General features: G+C 42.1%; 1 protein-coding gene across 1 annotated transcript in view; it reads left to right on the top strand.

Moving 5' to 3' along the window:
* Positions 1-2,550: 2,550 nt before the first annotated feature.
* Positions 2,551-19,127, top strand: part of ncanb (neurocan b) — a gene marked incomplete at its 3' end in the record, with an annotated part of 162,894 nt that continues 146,317 nt past the window's right edge. Inside the window, exon 1 of the mRNA XM_080473083.1 lies at positions 2,551-2,772. The remainder of the gene's footprint in view (positions 2,773-19,127) is intronic.

Genomic DNA, 19,127 nt, shown 5'->3' with positions numbered 1-19,127 from the left:
GGTTTTAAAGAAGAGTGACAGCATTGTTTTTTTTACTTAAAACTATAATTGATTTGTGAGGTGAAAAATGTACACTGTAAAACAGGGGAAAGTTTTTATGTGGCTTGTTTATACAGTCATGAAGTTACACTACTGCAATGATACATTTTTTATTCGTAAGTCCTCAAGAGGACTACCACTTATATTTACAGTATCTGCAATGCACAATAAATAAAACAACAAACTAATTATGAGTCAGACTGTACTGCAGAGACAACAGATACAAAGGGTAGGGAATGTTTGCTTTTGCTCATGAGAACATCTTTAGGTGTCCTCAGTGGCTTGTGAAAAATGACACAGGTACAAATTGCAAAATATGTCTTGGTTTGGCAACTTCTTACAGTTTTCACACATTGAGACGTCTCCTTTGAAACAACAATGACAGATGAAATTGCATCACTCTTCTGCTTCAAATTAGACATATAAACATAACTGCTGTTCTTTAGTTTGCAGTTCATGCATCCAGTGCAGCTAAAGCATTGACAATGAAAATAACAAAACTTTAATAGCATAAAAAAAAAAATTAAACATTGTGACTCATTGTTTGACCACACACACACACACACACACACACACACACACACACACACACACACACACACACACACACACACACACACACACACACACACACACACCAATTACAGTACATTGTAAAAGTGGTACAGTAGTACCAAGTTCTATATCAACCCTCGGTAAAATCCAGCCTGGAGCAAACTTCTTTGCAAGGTGTGAAAAATGACAAATAAGATATCAACAGAAAAACTTTTAATGAAACTAACTAAATTCTTTAAAAAGTTCATATAAGAGTTTTTTTTTTTTAAAGGTTGGCTAATTAAATAAGGACTTTGTCTGGCTTCTATGCACTAAACCAAATGGAAAATGTTGAGTTATTATACTATCATTATACTGGCTATGCACACTTGAATATAACTTGGCTGAGGGGTTTGACATCCCTAGCATATAGGATTCCCCACAGTTTGGCAAAAACCTGCATGCCTTTAATTCCTGTGAGGAATGTGAGCAATTTAGAGAATTATTTCATTTTTAAATTATATACAATTTTGGTCATTTTTCAGACTTTTCAACAGATTTTGTATAAATTACACCTGAATTCACTTTTCTTGACAGTACAATTAGAAATGCATCTTTATATATCCTTCTTTACCCTCCAAAGCCTGAAATTTTCTGAAGTATATCACATACGCCACAAGGTTTATTCTGGTTCAGCACCCTGGACAGCTCCACAAAGCTGAGGGGATGTGCTGCATTTCTTTTTTGCTCTGCCATCAATGACCTTATTCAGGCTCCCAAGTGCACTGCTGGCATATGGTGAAAATGCGTTCTGCTTATAGACTAGATGTATTTGTGTAAAATCAACAACAAAAGATAATAATGCAAGTAATGCAAGCACAGCTCGAACTACAATGAAAATTATACTACTCTGCTGAACAAAGACTTAATCTTCCAGCACACTGAATGGCGTCTCGTGGGGGGTCGTTATTCTCTATGTGTAACAAAGCTTTGACCCCTTCAAGCTACCACTGGATTCTATATTTACGTATTCTTGCAGGAACTTTCAAAATGACTGTCTAACTACGCTTCTTTACAAGTAGATACTAGCTCCTGAACTTCCTTTTCATATAATACTTTTAGGATGAGTGGGCTTGGTTCTATGTTCAGGTCAAAATCGCAGGTAAAAAAAATAAAAAGGTTTTCTGCTTAAACCTGCCAACTAAATCCTTGTCAATTTGCGGGTTAATCTAATTTGATAGCCCATAAGCTCGCCCATTGCAAGTAAATCTCAGGTTGGGGTTGCTGCTTCGTTGCCAAACAAGGCAATTCGGTCCCTGAGGTCATTAATTACAGAGCTCAGACAAAGGCAGAAAAGGACTGAGGGGCCTCTGGCTGGTATGGAGGTGCCAAATCACGTCTTTAACCAAACCCTCTACCTCCCTGCCTGTCATAAATTACTTCAAGGGCCCAATAGCTGTGCGATTGTTGTGTTCAGCATCAGATCTCATTTATCTCACTGAGCAAACAATAACACATCAACGGGTCATCAGTCAGCAAGTCCCTATAAATTATATTGGGAGGGTTTGAATCGGCTTTATACAGTGGTTGATGCGGGAGCTTCTCATCTTTATGACAACCTCAGCGCTGGAGCGCACCCCATGATTCCCACCCCCCCTAAACACACACACACACACACACACACACACACACACACACACACACACACACACACACACACACACACACACACACACACACACACACACACACACACACCGTGCTCCCCCCTCCCTCCCCTGCTATTTGAACAGAGAGCCTACGGAGGACTCTTTTGTTCAGTAGCGCTCAGCTGCTGGAGAGGTGAGCACCACTCTGCTGGCGCTCCTCCACTCATCGCTGCCGCTGCCTGGATCGGATCGTCTCCGACGCACGCACAGACCGGCATCAAGCTGTTAAAGACGGCACACTCCTCCCGTTTTTTTTTTTTTTTTTTTTAAGCCACACTTCCTCCCCAATCTGCTTCTGACACCCCTAAACTTGCCCCGGTTTCAGGGCTTTTTTTTTCTTCTTCTTTTTTTTCTTCTCCTTCACGCGGCGGTGGATGGTTGAGCTTCCCTGCGCGCGGCGCTTCCACCTGCACCGTGTTAGAGCGACGCTCCGCTGAAGCTGCTGCATCGCTCTACATTCCTGTGGACTCGACCTGACTTTATCCCAAAGGTGAGACCGATTTGTTTGGCAGCTTTTTTTATTTTTTTTTTTAATGTGACCCCCACACGCGCTATTATCGACGGAGGTTGTTTTTTTTTTTTTTATATAGATTTTGTTCACTCCGACTTGAGATGAGCTTCTCAATGCAATTTCAAGAGCGAGATCTGTGGTTTTGAATTTCGGGTGCACTGCAAAGTAAAAGTGTATACTGAGGTTGACCAGGTCAGTGTCAATATGTTTCTGCTGTATTGGAAATGTATACACATTTTATAAAAGTACTCATCTTACCTCACAAGATCAGCTAACTCCACGGTGTCCTTCTTTAGTGTATTTTCTCTGTGTTTGCATGATCTCATGATATTCCAATTGTAGAGCATCTGTTAACAAGTAATACATTCAGCAAAACATCATTCCTTCTTTTCTCCTCTTCTTCTCGAGCTGCTTATGTCAAACCCCTTTCAAAAGATATCCACCAGTGCTGGGTTACACCCGGATTTAAATCTCTGACCATGAGCCCACCTCGTGTGGCGTAAACCCTCTTTTCTTTCTGTTGTAGGACTTCAGGTGAGATAAATGGGGACAGGTGGAGTTTCTGGACTGGGTGAAAGTCGATAAGCGGCTCAAGCAAGGCTGTCAGGGCTGTCAGTGAAGGAAGCAAAGGGAGGGAAAGCAGAGACATTATCTTGGATGGCACTTACAGTCCACCAAATTGGTCTCTCCGTTATTCCTGCTGTAGGAAATGTTTCTTTCTCTCTGTAAGACCTCTCAGCTACAAGCTGATCAAAGTGAAGGAGGTCTGCGCTCTGCCTCAGCTCAGTCATGTACAACTGGCCTTGTTGTTGTATGTTTGGGTATTGTTGTATTGTTGGGAACAAAAGAGAAATCAATGTCGGGCTTTGCTTTTTTTCTGCTTGTCTTAATTTTACAAGTGTGTGTTGTGTGTCAAATAGAGCTTGGCATTGAGTGCAGGAGAGAACTTGCTCATGAGCCCCAGGGAAATTAAGGAGAGATTCAACCAAGCAGTTTCTGAAATGGTTACCAGTTTTTCTCTCTTTCTCTTACTCTCTTTCTCTTACTCTCGTTCCGTCCCTCACCTCTGCTCACCTTGTATCTTGATGTTTACACAGACCGTAACTATGGCAGCCTACCTGTGGTGGCTTTTCTTTTGCAGATTCCAATCTGCAATTCTTTTCCATATTTCAGCCTCCCTGTCCTCTCATCATGCCACACAGATGTGATTCTGTGTTCAGGTTTTGCTTTTCCAGGCTGTGACTGCCTCCTGATAAGTTGTTTGGGTCTCTGTGTCCTGGCAGGTATGAGTTCATCTCATAACCGTCTGTATATGTTGCGCTGTCAGTGCGTATTTTGGAGATGACTCCTGCTGACAGTCTCCGAGCGGTTTGAGTAAAAAGCAGATGGGTGTCAGCAGCTCCTGTTGCACTGATGTGAGCCATCTTCACATTTAACTGCTCTTGAAGTCCCTCTGCACCCTTTAGCCTCTCCCTGCCTCCTGTGCTCTCATGCATATTACAGAGCGTCTCTTTGTTTATCTTTCTGTCGCTTGCTCTCCCTCGTCATGTTGCTCTGTGTGGACTCTCGCTCATTAGTCTCGCATTGGATGACGGGCTCTGCTGCTAACACCATTGTTCTCAGAAGAGGTGTTCTTTTCTGTGGCTTTGCCAGTTCACTGCTCCCATTTTCACATTTTCTGTGTGATGAGGCATTACAACCGCCGAACAATATTCCTTCAGAGGGCGATTCAACATTTCTCAGTGGCTCCACTCCAACTGTGGTCAAGGCCAAAAGCAGCTCACATATGTTGTCATCACACCTCAGAGCACTGAAGGAATGAATTAAAAGCAGAGAAAGAAAGAAGGCGATGGTAGACTGGGAGAATTTTACAGCATTATCTGCTCTTTGCACGAGGTAACGTTGTCACATATTTAGATAATCTGTCTTTTCTGGCTGGCTGAACTCAGCTTAGCGCAGACACTTGTAGTGGAAGACATGAATGGGCGAGAATTCAATTTTGCACTTGAGTAGTGTCCAAGCAAATGAATGGGAGACAGACTTTTTTTCAGAGAGATTTCGCAAATGTAAGACGTTAATATTCTTACGATGAACCTTCTGGTTTTTTTTTTAAACAGACAAAGCCAACCTGGCACGGGATGAAAGAGAGGAGAGCAGCCAAGCAGATGCACAGTACGAGCAGATAGGATCTGGAGCCTTGCATTTGACTGGTGGGGGCCTCCAGTGAGAAATCTTAGAGTTGGAAGAGTGTGGCACTATGAGTCAGCTGGGATCTGACTGTTGCTAATGGCTGACTTTAATCCCTGTAATGCAATAGTGGAAAAAGGTATTAATTATTAATGGTTTTTCCTCTGTGTGTTTTTGTTAAAATTTCCAAGCTGTGGGCTCAATACATACTTTCCGAATTTATGTAGCTGTGGATTCTGGCAATGGTGGATTGGGTAGGAGGAACCCTGGAAGGATACTACAGACAGAGAATAATTTAAAGATTAATTCAAACCTGATCTAATTAAGAAATTAATTCACTCACATCATCCTACACAGGTGTACATTGCTGCTTGTGTCAATAATCATAACTATATGCACTTTTCTATTATGAATTCCAAGTGTATATACTGTATATATATTTAGCAGCTGAGGCCCAGGCTCAGATGTTCATACATCATATTTTAGGGTTGGATTCACTTGGCACTTTCATACCTGCAGTCATGGGGTCATTTCATCAACCTAATGAAGGCTCTACCTTTTGCAAGCTGGAGGATGTCAATCTGTTTGATTGGCAGCTCAGTGACCTTTCGCTTCTCTGCCCCTGATACCCCCGAGCAGATGGAGCCCGGCCTAAGTGGGCCGCTGCTAGCTTTGCCTTGCCTAATAATATAATAGTCTGGCACCAGCCTTGTTGAACTAGCCACTGCACGTAGAGCCAAGCAAATGAGCAGCGCAGCTGGGCCATCATGGCCAGTGGCAGAGCAGACAAAGCCCAGGAGGCACAGAGGCAGAAAAAAAAAGGTAGTTTACCACAATCCCTCCAGACGCAGCTTGTGAATATTCATCACCCCCCACACACCCACCCCCTTCCCCAAACACAGTTCTACACCCCTCTCCCACAAAATGTATTATTCAAAGGAAGCATTTTCCCTATTAAATACTATAAATAAATAATGACATCTGGTAACAGTTTTTGTCTGGTGAATTAATGACAGGAGCAGAGTCGAGTATCTTCCCGTGATTGGAGGAAGGGGGGTTGGGGGTGGGGGGTGGTTGGGGCGGGGGGTAGATTTTCGGTTCAGCCACCTTCTCTTGGATTTTTCTTTGTCTTGCTGATTGGGTAGGATAGCTCCTTTGTTAAAGTCACTTGGCACGTCAGTATATCTGAATTGGATCGTGTCTCTATCAGTCGCCTTTATAAACACCCTGGAGGAGAAGCAAATACTACATGGTTGTTTATTTTACCATTATGTGTACTTTTTCTTGTCTGAGCTAATCCTGAGAAAATAAAAAGCTCCCTGCAGGCTCCTTATGTGGATTCAGCACTGGACATCTCCTAAAGCATTTTCCTGTTTGGTCGACCAGCATGTTTTCCCTCTCCTGGTTAGAAAATCATCAGTCTTCACACACACACACACACACACACACACACACACACACACACACACACACACACACACACACACACACACACACACACACACACACACACACACACACACACACACACACACACACACACACACACACACACACACACACACACACACACACACACACACACATAGAGGGTAACTGAGACATGGCTCACTAAGGGATATCAACTATGTACTGCTGGCATCATTGTCGTAAAGTCAGACTGTGATGAGATGATAAACATGGAGAGGGCTACAGATGGCCAATGTTTACCACTCTTGTGTGCTGCAGCATTCGATTTTAATTTCGAGGGCAGTGGATTTCAAAGTGTGGGGCGGGAATCCCTCGAGGAAGAGGTTGAAGAAAAAGTAGGGAAGATATATCTTTCCAATGATTTGTTTTATTTTTATTAATGGAATCATAGTGAAAAACTAAAAGTGGAGGGTAAAACCTTTAATTATTCACACACACACAATTTGAATTGAATTCATCTCAAGGCTTATAGAAACTAACTACCGTGATGAAATAAGATTTTGGCCAAAGTCACGAGTGTCACAGCTGCACCAGTTGCATAAATACCAGAGTTTTCAAATATAAAACGTCTCACCTGCACAAAAAGAGATTTCTATTCCTTGCCAGTGGACCCTGAAAATTCACTAATTATATATTATTAGGTGAAAACATTTAGAAAGTTCTGCATTCATTCACAAATTTTTACACTTCATGATGTTAGGCAAAGTATGTTCAGTGTGAGAATTAGGTGGACTGGGGGGAAATGTGATTGAAATCGCATGAGCTCCATGGGCTCGTTATACCACACTTTGAAAACAGCGGTTATAAGAGTATAGAGGAATCTTCTGAATCTGATAGTTTATATCTTGAGAGGAAGAACGTGGCAAAGCAAGAGAAGAAAAGGAATGGGTAATGGACTTCATTTATACAGTCCATTTAAACTGCTTCAGCAGTTTCAAAGCGCTGCACGCACGCACAGACGCACACACACAGGGGCAGGGTCCCCCAGTAAAAATAGGAAATAACAGAAGTTGCCATCAGATTTGCCATCAGATCAATCCATGGACTTTTCTAACTTGTTTCCTTTGCTGGGGTATACTGCGCTCTTTGCGTGTCCTAAAAGGTAGTTAAAAAGTAAAATTTTTGTCAGTTTTTCTAGTTGTACCTGTAACCTATGATGCACATTTGTTTGGAGAAGCTTTCTCAAACATCTGAAACATGTTGTGAAGCAGTTTGAAAAGAGCTGTCTGCTGCAGTCGAGAAAACAATGATACAGTCTTTCTCTGGCAGAGGAGAAAGGACAGATATACTCCACTGCAGGGTTCACAGTGATGACACCATGCAACACCCTCCACTGCAGATCTTCAACCTTCTTGGTCAAAGGTGGTTTATAAAGTGCTCTCCATACAGGTTTAACATTTTCTGGAATACCCAAAAAAGATTTCCAAGGACCGTCTGCACGGCCATGTAGTTTTTCTTTGTTTACAATCTTCACCAGCCACCTGTACATAACTTAATTCACATACCTTGCATCATATTCAGTGTATTATACAGGGTTTGTTAAACTCTAACAAAACACCAGTGCATTCTTTAAAATCAGTGTCCAGCACAGTACTCTTGGATTAAAAACAGTTCAGTTAAGGTCAGTTTAGTCCTCAAGGTCTTCAGCAGCTGGTCCACGGTCCTGATGGATCTGATCATCAGACGAGAAGCCAGATTTGGCTCAGATCAAAACCACAAAGGTCCAAGACCTGACCCACCGTGGCCACCCTGCAGAGACAAAATGGTCCAAGACCAAGGCTGCAACTGCAGGCTCCACATCAAAGCATTCCCCAAACTTCACAGGCTCCTTCAAGAGTCAAAACAGTGATTCAGAGTCAGTGTGTCTACGTCTGGTGAACTTCTCCCACACTATAAACAGTCCACAGTAGAACCTCAGGAGCTGCTGTAACCTGCAGCTGCTCACACTGGTCAGTGTGGGCTCGGCCAGACCCAAGACATGTGTGGCAATAACCACTTAACTTTATTATTGTCCAAATAAATAAACAAGTACACTCTCAATGTTACTGTACGAGGCCTGCATCTTACTAATGAAACTAGAGCTGAAATTAAAGCAGCCAAAGTTTGCCACAAGTAAAGGAGAACTGGAGAGCTCCAAAACATCTTGAATTGGTGTAATATTATCAGATATCAGCAGGTTATAGTCAATCCAGAGCAGAGTTACGAGTCTCCAGTTCTTAAACTGCGGCGGATCCATTTCTCTTGGGCAGCAGAGCGATCACTGCTCTTCGGCAGCTCAGAGGTAACTGTCCTTTGTTGAGACTGCCACTTACAACTAGGAGCAGATCATTGCTGGTTATGCCCCAGAAGATTTTGTCAAACTCACCAACAAGACCGTCAATACCTGGAGCCTTACCACTGTTGAGACTCTGCAGTGCAGTGTGAAGCTCCGCTGTGATTGGAGCCTCCAGCTCCATATGACTGTCAGCAGGAACATCGGGCAGACCCTCGTACAATTATACAGCCCTCTCCGGGCTATGCTGGTGCTCAAAGCGAAGAGCTGCTGGGAAAAGGTGACAGCATAGCTCTGGATGTCTGCAGACTCCCGCAGCAGCTGCGATGTGTGTGAGATCTCAGGGAGTGAAACAATTGCCTCTGTCCGTTCCTGCACTCGAGACCATAGATGAAGTGAGAGGGAGCGTCCATTTTTGCTTCATTCTGAAAACAGGACCGAACGAGAACACCTTGAGCAGTGAAACCCAACAGATCAGGAAGTCCTGCAGAGTCCTGCAGCTCCACTATTTCCCTCGCCAGCGCGTTCATAGGTCTGCACTTGTCTCTTGTTACATTGAGAGTGTATTGGAGGCACAGGTATTTCATTTTTGCCTTCTCTATGTCCCACCACTGATGTAAAGAACTGCAGTCAGATTTAGTCTCTGAGTAGCTCATCCACAACATTAAAATCATTCATAGAAACACTGTCAAAAAGTAGAGATGTATCAAAATACCAGAAAGGGCATTTACATTTCTTTAACAAAAACACAACCAGATGCCGACTGGATGTATGGAGCAGCTTTGCATCACATTCGTCTGATGTTTCAGACAGTTCAAACAATCCAATCTGGCTAAGGATGAAAAGTTATTATTGGTGTGCACCCAGGTATGCTGACACTGAGTAGGATGAAACTGTCCCACACATACTCTGTGAGTATAACCAGTTTCTGATTCAAGGCTGGATGTGGTTCATGGTGGATCTGCAGTGAAGTTAAAATCCCCTCCTAAAAACAGGTAACTATCATGACTACAGTTTTTTTGCAACACAGTTTGAAATATTTAAATTAATTAATTAAAAAAAATAAATCTCTGGACCTCTTGTTGGAGCATAAATATTAATAAAAGTCCTCTTTTCATTTTTAGTCTGGGTCTGGATTTCTAGCAGTTGACCCTGAACTATTTCCTCAGTTAAAGAGCCAACATCCAAGCATCACCCGGTGTGACCGAACCCTCCACCTGCCTCCATGTTCACCAGGCTAACCAGGGTTAACCAGGCTAGCCCGGCTTACCGGCTGCTGCTGCCTCACGGACTAAACTCAATCCTTCACAAAAACACAATCAAACAAACGGAAAACACACTAAACAGCTCTCACACAGGGGACACAGCAAGAAAACTAAACATAAAAGAGGTAGATGTCTCTCAGTCACCAAACTTCTCTCCTCCAGCCACCTCTGCTTGCTCACAACAACAACAACAACAACAACAAAAACAACAACAGGAGATGTTATAGGGATTGATTTCTACCTGACTTCTTTCACCTTTGTCTGCTTGTCTCCCTGGATTCCACACAGTGGGGCTATTTATGAAGCAGAGGCACCAGTGGGATACTTATAATTCTCTCCTAAGTGAACAGAGATTTAGGTCTGGGGCTGCCGAAGCCAGTCGGAAGGTTTTAGGAGAGAGAATGTGAAGGGAGGATAATGAATTTAATTCTGAAGCTTTGCACACTGGGTTTGGCTGCCTCAAGCACACTTATTTTACATGGTGGCTTTGCTTGGGTGTGTGCTTTTGTGTTGGGCCTGAAAATGTGTCATTTTATTCTGTTTGTTGATATTGGTTAATAATTGCATTCAAACAAACCAAGACGCAATGTGACTTCCTATCCTTTGTATTATTCAGACAAATGCTGAATGGCGATTCTTGAAAGACCATTATGCGTGGAAGGCTCCAGCACATCATTTCTGTAAAATATTGCTGCTTCAAAAGGTTTGTTGTTGGCATAGTTTTGCCATTATAAGGAGAAAAAAAAATCTGTTCTGCTTTTTGTTCCATATCACAACCAGAAAAAAACAGGTTTCTCTAATCCCTCCGTCTGTGTCTTTGTAGGCGCAATGCTGTGTAGCATATTTTTCTTAAAGGTTTATTTATTGTTGTGGTAATATTCCCTTTCAATGTTGTCACATCACAGCACGCACGCACGCACGCACGCACGCACGCACGCACGCACGCACGAACGCACGCACATACAAAGTAGAACAGAATTATAATTCAGGCTCTTTTTCTTAATAATGTCCTTAACAGGTTGCTGCCTCATTTTATGGGTAGATAGCATCCCCCTTTTTAAACAAAGATTGTAAAGCTCATTTAGTCTGGTATTTTTTGTCATCATAGAAAACGATCCAACGATTTACCAGCTGTTTTCATACTGTGTGTGTCTTTGTGATGAATTGATGAAATACTTGTATTTTTCTGCGTTTTGGGACTCAGTTATGAGAATTCTTCCTTAATGTAACAGTAATGTCTTTAGAGCAGTGTTTTTTGAGGTGTGGAGCGGGCAATGCCACGAAGGTGTCTGAGAACTTATCACAAAAAGACAATGGGAGTAATGGGGCTGCTTTTTTTTACATGCTTGGATATTGATAAAAATGTGGAAGACAAAACAAATGACTATTTTATACAAGCACATATTAGTATTGAAATTATTGAGTTTATTAGAAGCAAATTAAAATGATAAAATCCGCTTTAGAGCAGAACCATGAGCATAACAGTTACAACAGTTGCAGACCACATATAAGGACCCCCCCCCCCCCCCCCTTTTTATTTCAGCCAGTGGTTCTTAACAGTTGTTAATAATAATGCAATGTGAAAAACGTCCAGTCCAGTATTCCACAACAATTCCTACTTGAATGTTTTATCAAAGCATGTGTAGTATGACAGTGCGGTTCAAGCTCAGTGAGACAGGCTCATCCCATCAACTAACATTCCACTGATTAGTTGTGGAGATGTATCAATGTGAATCAAACTGTGGATCAACAAACACTGTCATGGCTCCCTGGTAGTCAGCTAAACCCAACAAATATTTGTACGCACTCATTGTTCTGTGTGCTGTTCTGGTTAAAAGAGTCATCAATGGAGATTCACAGAGGTCAGTGACAGAAATACGGTCAGCATCGCCAGCAGCTGGCCCACCGGGGGCTCTTTTACCAGGCGGATTGAGGTAGTACTGTGTCTGAGCCCAGCCTTAAGGTGACACTTGGATTTGTAGTTCATGTCAGTTTATCCGCAGATATGAGCAAATCTGCTCTTTCGGGCAGTTGGCTCTGTGCCAATGTGTGGTTGTACGTGATCACTTCTGTGTGTATGTGAGTGAAGGAGGTCATCATGATTGACGGAAGTGCCAAGTAGAATGAGCCAGAAAGGTTAGAAATAGGGGAAAAAATACCAAAGTGAGAATCACCTTCATGTGAATTGTGCACAAGCTCTTGACATTCCCTGCGAGACATCTATCTTTCCAGCTAATTTACTCCCTAATAATTTTTCCAGGTTGTCTTTTTACTTTAAACAGCGGTGAATTTATTACACCTCAGCTGATCTTTGATTCCTGGACGATATTTCACTTGATCTCCTGTGTGTGTCTCCTCAGGGTTCTGAATGAGAGAAAAAAAAAAAAAAACTAGAGACACCATTAAATTGATTTTAAAATGGAATTTATAAGGCTCCTAGTAGGTCAGATGTCCCTGCCAGTGGAGGTGGTTGTCGCTCTGCAGCTGGTAATAAGATTGCCAGTGCTCCACCAAAGTAGTTTTTACGTTGAGCTATGAAACATGCTGCTTCATAGCACCACATGAAAGCATGGGAGCTTTGAGCTCCCATGCTTTAGACTCTGTGGTAGAATAGCTTTGCAGGTCTGCATTTGTGTGTGCGTCTGTGCGGTTGTGCATGGGTGCGTTGTTAGAGAGCAGTTGGGGAGTGGAGTGAGGGTGTTGGGGTCGGGGGCCGGTGCCATGCTCGGGCCCAAAACTTTTTGTCAAGGACTGTCCCTAAAAATGAGCTTGCTGGCAATCAGGAACAATTTTTAGGGATAGAGGACATTTATTTTTCAAATCTTTCATGTATTGTTCACAAGAAACAGCATTCTTAAAGTATAATTTCCATTAAAATTACTCAAACATTTTCTCACCACCAAGCAAATAAAGAAATAAAAAGCACAATTGTTTGCTTTCCAAATGAAGAAAATCATGCAGTTTGGCCGGTCAGCCAGTCGCCGCCCCATACTGAATGTGGAGGTCGGGTTTTCAGCTGCAGGTCTTTATTTGCAGCTTTGCAATAAATTGCAGCAGACAAAATTCCCCTCAGTGGGTAAAGCATTGTTTCAGTTTTGCTCTGGCAAATTCAAAATGAACTGCTTTGGTGGATAGCTGCTCTGTTTTGTAATTAACTGTCACACTACAAAATTAATAGACAAGAAAATATGGCATGGAAAATGCAGAAAATGAAGAGACTTTGTCACAGTAGCTTGATCATTAGTCAGGCAAGAGTGATATTAATCAACTGTCTGTGTGTGTGTGTGTGTGTGTGTGTGTGTGTGTGTGTGTGTGTGTGTGTGTGTGCGTGCGTGCGTGCGTGCGTGCGTGCGTGCGTGTGAATCTACAAGAAAACATCTGGTTTCAACCCGATGGGAGCTTTCTGTGTCCCTGTCTCTTCCTTTTAACAACAAGCCACAATCAGATGTGTCCCCTTGTGTCCTTTACTTGTCCCTGTTCTCTTGGATTCCCTCCCTCAGTTGTAATTAAGAAGGTTTGCTGTCTGTCTCTCTGTCTGTCCTAATAATTACCATTGGTGCAGAGGTGCTGGAGCTCTCTGGTTTGCTCCAGTACTGCTTTGATGAATTCAGCAACTGCTCCCAGAGCTGCGACTGGAGCATCTCTTGTGTCTGTGAATGCCTATGACTTGGTTAGTGTGTGTGATAGAGAGGTTGGAGTGAGAGCACTGCTGCTGTATCCCCAAGTGTCCAGCTCTGTGCAAAGATTGATTGGAGGCGGCTGCCTGTTACAGACCCCTCCCTGCACTGGACCGCTGCCCGAGCTGTCTGACCACAGTCTGTCACATTGTGAGGGTTACCACAGCTGCACTGAAGGCTGTGGGCAATTATGCATGTACATTCATTAAAAAATCATCATTGTTTTACTCAAATCTTTTCTTATCTGTGTTGACTTGCTCCAGCCGTTGCATTAGAGTCCCATCGGCTTAGCGAAAAGAGCAGCTGAAAAAACAGAGCTGTTTTTTTTTTTGTTTTTTTTGAAAGCATGATTGTTAGAAAATGCTTAATTTCACTGATGTCCTAATGTATGCTGGGACCTGTGCTTTTATACTGTATGACCACCCACTCACTTGCTGATTTTTCCTTTCTCGTGGTCACATATGCAAACCACTCTTCCAAGTTGCCAACAGAGAAAAACACAAGGATTTTCTTAAGCTCAGAGGACTGCATTCACCTCCAGCGTATGAGGCCTGGCTCTAATTGGGCCTTTTCTTGGCATGACCTTCATTGTCTTGACAGAGGGGATCAGAGCGAGACGTTCAAAAGCTGAGGTTATCTCCTCCTCTCCTCTCCATGTCAAACCACCAGGCTCAACGTTAGAGAGGAGGCATGTTCGTGCAGCCATTAGCTGGCTCCCAAAGCCTTTCCAAAAGGGTCAAAGCTGTCTGAGGCTGTGGAGTGGGATGTTTCAGCACTCACTTCAGTGGACAATCGGTGTGCGCCTGTGTGAGTGTGCGCGTGTGCGCGTGCGTGCGGTCTGTGTGTGTTCTGTTCTGTGTTTGTCTCAGCTGTGTCAGGACCGGATGAGAACCCGAGAATTGCGAGTCTGTTGGAATAGCGAGTCGGCTCCACAGTGCGTGATGTGATTTACCACTGAGCCATTAGCAGTCAAGCTGTGTGTGTGCTTCAGGTGTTCTCAGAGGGAATGGGAAAAGAAGTACTCCCTGCTGCACTGCACACTGATTTCAGAAGGTCCCTTGTGATTTATTAGGAAAACATTTTGTTTGGACCACCCACCATCACTTCACTGCCGTGGAACCTATATATACAGACTCTGTGCATAATCACACACTAAGACTGGAATTTAAAGCAGCGAAGCTCTGACTGGATTTTAAATAGTTAAATAAACAGTAAATTTTATTAAGTGTGTGCAACTGTATGCATGTGAGTATTCTGCTTTGCCTTGACAGAGATGAATTTGCTCAGAATTTTGTGAGGATTGACCAGGATGAACAAGACTAAAATGAACAGATTTCAGGGACATCTAAGGTTGAGCAGGTTACAGATAAAGCTAGAGAGGCCAGGTTGAGATGGTTCAGACATGTGCTGAAGAGAGATAGGACCTTATCTAAGGTTTGCACATATAAAAATGGATGTAAACTTGATATTGCACACACTCGTGTGGGAGCTGATTTAAGAATGGGATGCAATGACAGAGGCATAGAATAACACACAATAGTGATGTGGTTTAATGAATACTGTGCATGCCTCACCAAATTGGGCAAAGTACTGGTGACTGTTGATAATAAATGAATGTACAATGCCCAATGTGCTGTCTGAAAGTGTTAACATTGTTGAAAATTGAGTCTGTTTAAAAAGAAGTGCAAATCGGCTCATCCCTCGGTGGAGAGACCGCTGTTAATATGCTAAGATGCATTTCCGCAACTGACTCAACATGACTTTTGTTTGTGGAGTTTATACTAAGATATTTTCTGTGCTGCGTTGTATTGCCCATATAGATAGTTTTAGGCAGACAAACCTTTCGTACTATGGGAGACACCACAGAGACCCAGTTGTAGAGGTGAACGTTCTCCGTTGTTATTATGATGTGAGCATGGCAGTAAAAAGCTTGGAATGCGTGTGTCCGTCTTGTAAATACATTGAGTGTGCTAAAACTCTATAAATGTGACGTTGTGGCCTACAAATGACCATATTATGTTTTCCCATATGTTTGATGGCTCCTCCGCCAACTTGTTCAAATCCATGGTATCACATTTCATTGTTTGCATGTTGGGGATCAGCACTCCATCCAGTTACTCTATGGCGCAAACAAAAGCAAACAAAGTTTCCAGCAGATCATTCTCATGTAAACAGGGTCTCAAGCAGGCAAATCCCTTATTTTGATATTCCTGCTTGTATATGATGTCACTAATGGTGTTAGTCATACTTAATCATAGGCACACGGGCAAATAAAAGTGCATTCTGTTTGGGTGAGTATACAATTCAGGTCACTTTATGCTGGCTCTATGTAAACAAGAGTCATATATTGGACAGACAGTGTTGATGAAGGGCAAGATGAAAAAGAAAACCTCTGAGAAAATTTCGAGGTTTCGTGAAGGCGGACGTAGAGGTTATTGTACCGATAGAGGAAGTAGGAAATAGGGTTAGATGAAAGCAGCCGAGTTTCTCGAGGGAAACAACCTTAAGGTGGGAATGAAGCTGGGAAGTTACTAGTTTGCAATTTGCAAGCAGCATGCCCATCTGCATGAGGCAAATTTTATTCTCACTACTTTTGTGCAGTTGTTACTCTCATTTCAGCTGTTAAAATATCTCACAATAGTTACTACTATGATGTTTTTAAAATTGCTATCAGCGAGTCTATTTCAGTAAAGTGGCATGAGGGAATGCCACTATGTCACAAAAATGAGCAAAGATAGATTACTGTTCAGTTATTATCTGTGGACAATGCCTGTACAATTCCCATGTTTCTAAAAAAAACGATGGCCTTGTTGAATGATGTCACAACTGCTTTGGGGATGGTTTAAAAATCTCTCACTTTCCTAGTGAGAGCTTTTCCACCTCACAGTCTCTTATGAATGCAGCAGAAGTGCGACAAAACATTAACTTGACACTCTTCTTCACTCTTCTTTCTTCTCCTCCTTTGCGTCTCTGTGAATTGTGGCAATAATTCCATTTTGGCACATTTAAGAGGCCAACACCCGTAATCACACGTCTTGATTGGGGGTGTTTATTCTTCATCAGGCTTCACCAGCAGGCCACCATCCTCTGCAGCCTATCACTGGATACTACAGCAATCACAATGATTGTCATTTCTCATGTATCACGACAAGCAGCCCTAATTGGCTGCTGTATGTCAGTTATCTACAATGCTGCCGCTGTTGAAGAAGCTGCTCAGGATTAATAGCACTTTTTCTTAATGCAGACAGAAATTACTGCCGTAAATGAATTCTCAAGATTGTGATTTGGCTGGAAGTGCTTTTGATGAATGCTGCTTTATATTTCGGCCTTGCTCAAGCTTCCTGTGCATGTTACGTGTCCCCTGACCTGGCTTGTTTTATGTCCTGGCTGAGCTGTGTTTATACTGCCCACCTGCGTGCCATCCAGCTGCAGCGTGTCCAAGCAGCTATCGCCTCTCCCCAAAGCCGCGAGCACAGGCAGCTCATCTTGTCACAGCCGCTGAGCCGACTGCCAGCTCTGCCGGCCTCCTGTGGCATCTGCTCTTTACGTTGGCCACCAGATAAATGAGGTGTTTGCTTTTCTTTGGCAGAGCGGTACTTTTTGGAAGGTCAGCGAGGGTGGCTTCACTTGGGAGAGTGAGCTCTGTTGATGCGTTCTCTCGACTCGGCTCTTTAAAGGACAGCTTGTTTTGAACGCGTTAGCCCATTAACCACAAATCACATATGCTTTAGGTTAATGCCAACCATTTTCTAGAGCTGGCTGTAAGTATTCAGATAAATGTCCTTCCTTTCCCTTTTTCCACACCATGTTTTTCAGTACAGTACATGATGGAAAAACCAGCTTATAAAGACAAGACAGCATCCATGGTGAATTTGACAAAACTTATAGCCGACATGAATTTGCTGTATAGTTTTAAGTTCATCATACAATTTGAAACTATTGTAAAATTAGAGAATGGATAAATAACTGCAAATGTTTTCAGATTGTTTTTCCTTTGTTTTCTTTCTCATTTTCTATACTTTTAAGCCATCTGTTCTTACATTTTGATGCAAGGGCTTCCCTTAAGCTTTCATTCAGACAGGATTTATTTCTAAAAGGGAGAGAGGGTAATTTTAATATCGCCTGCCTTTAATGCCTTTAATGCCTTCAATATTGCCGGGTCAGTGAATACCTTCAGGAGTTCTACATCCCATAAGCTCATTAATTGTGTTGTTTGTAATACTAAGTACAGGTTTAACAATTTTATTGACAAAGTCTGTCACAAACCTCATTGTAAAGTTTAAAATGCTGTCTGGAGTGATGCATTAAACACACTGAGAACCACGCATTCCTTATCTCCTCTCATGAGAGTTTACACTAAGTGTTAAGTGTTTTTGAGTTTCTGGTTAGATTTCAAACGGACTAATAAGGAAAACAAGGAGCTCACAGAAAGAAATCTAGTTCATTACTGAAAATGTGAGGTTGACTAAAGGTTGAGCAGATCGTGCGTTAATGATTAGCTGGTGGTTGTCAAACTCTGAATCCCCCAGGGAGAAAGAGTCAGGTTTACACTTGATTCTTGTCATATGAAAGTTTGCATCTGCACAAGGAAGCGTATTCCTTACTTATGCACTCAATAATGAAGGAATTAAAGAACTGACGTACATACAAATACGGACCTCTCAAACTTAATTCCATCAGGGTGTTATTTTATTACCAGATGTAACATTAGAATGAATCCTCAAATTATTGTTGGAAGAATATATTTAATCATTCGACTGTCCTTAACTCGAGAAGACTTTTTAAAACATGACGTTTGGCAGTTCCCAGCGGTATGAACACATCATCATTATAACTGCAAACATTAAAATTGCAATATACTGTATAAGTAGGTTTGCGTTGCCATTTCCTGATGCATACGATGCTCTACATGTGTGGCCATTCCTATACCATATTTAATTAAATTCTGGAATGAATGTTCCATCCTAAGATCGAGTCAAGTCAAAAGCAATTAGCAACAAAAAAACTGAAATTAGGTTAAACACAGTTTACTTTTATTTTAATGATGTTTCGGAAAATGTGGGATATCAAAGTGTAGAAATGATGTTAGGTTTCAAAGCCAATGAAATGCAAATCTGATGTGAATCTTCAACATATGGTCCAACTAATGATGGTCTGAAACAGTCTGACGTTTATCAGTTAGTATTATATTACAACTGGAATTGAAATAGTGAGCAAGGTTTTTATATCTTGAATTTATAAAGTCACGCTGTAGAATTATTGTACTTATTTTTTGCAGATGGAGTACAGTGTTACTGGTCCAAATACCTATGAGCTTGAGACAAATACAACTTCACATCAATCCACAATTTTGACATCGTAAATGAAAATAACATTTCTTCCCTTTTGTTGTTGTTTTAACTCATTATGTCAGCGCAACCTGGAATGTTGTGACATGCACTCGAGGTATCTGGCTGCATTAAA

Source organism: Lipophrys pholis (assembly GCF_963383615.2).
Source record: "Lipophrys pholis genome assembly, chromosome: 10".
In the NCBI taxonomy this organism is placed as follows: Eukaryota; Metazoa; Chordata; class Actinopteri; order Blenniiformes; family Blenniidae; genus Lipophrys; species Lipophrys pholis.
Note: the sequence above shows the minus strand (reverse complement) of the source record. Positions and strands in the feature narration are given on the sequence as shown.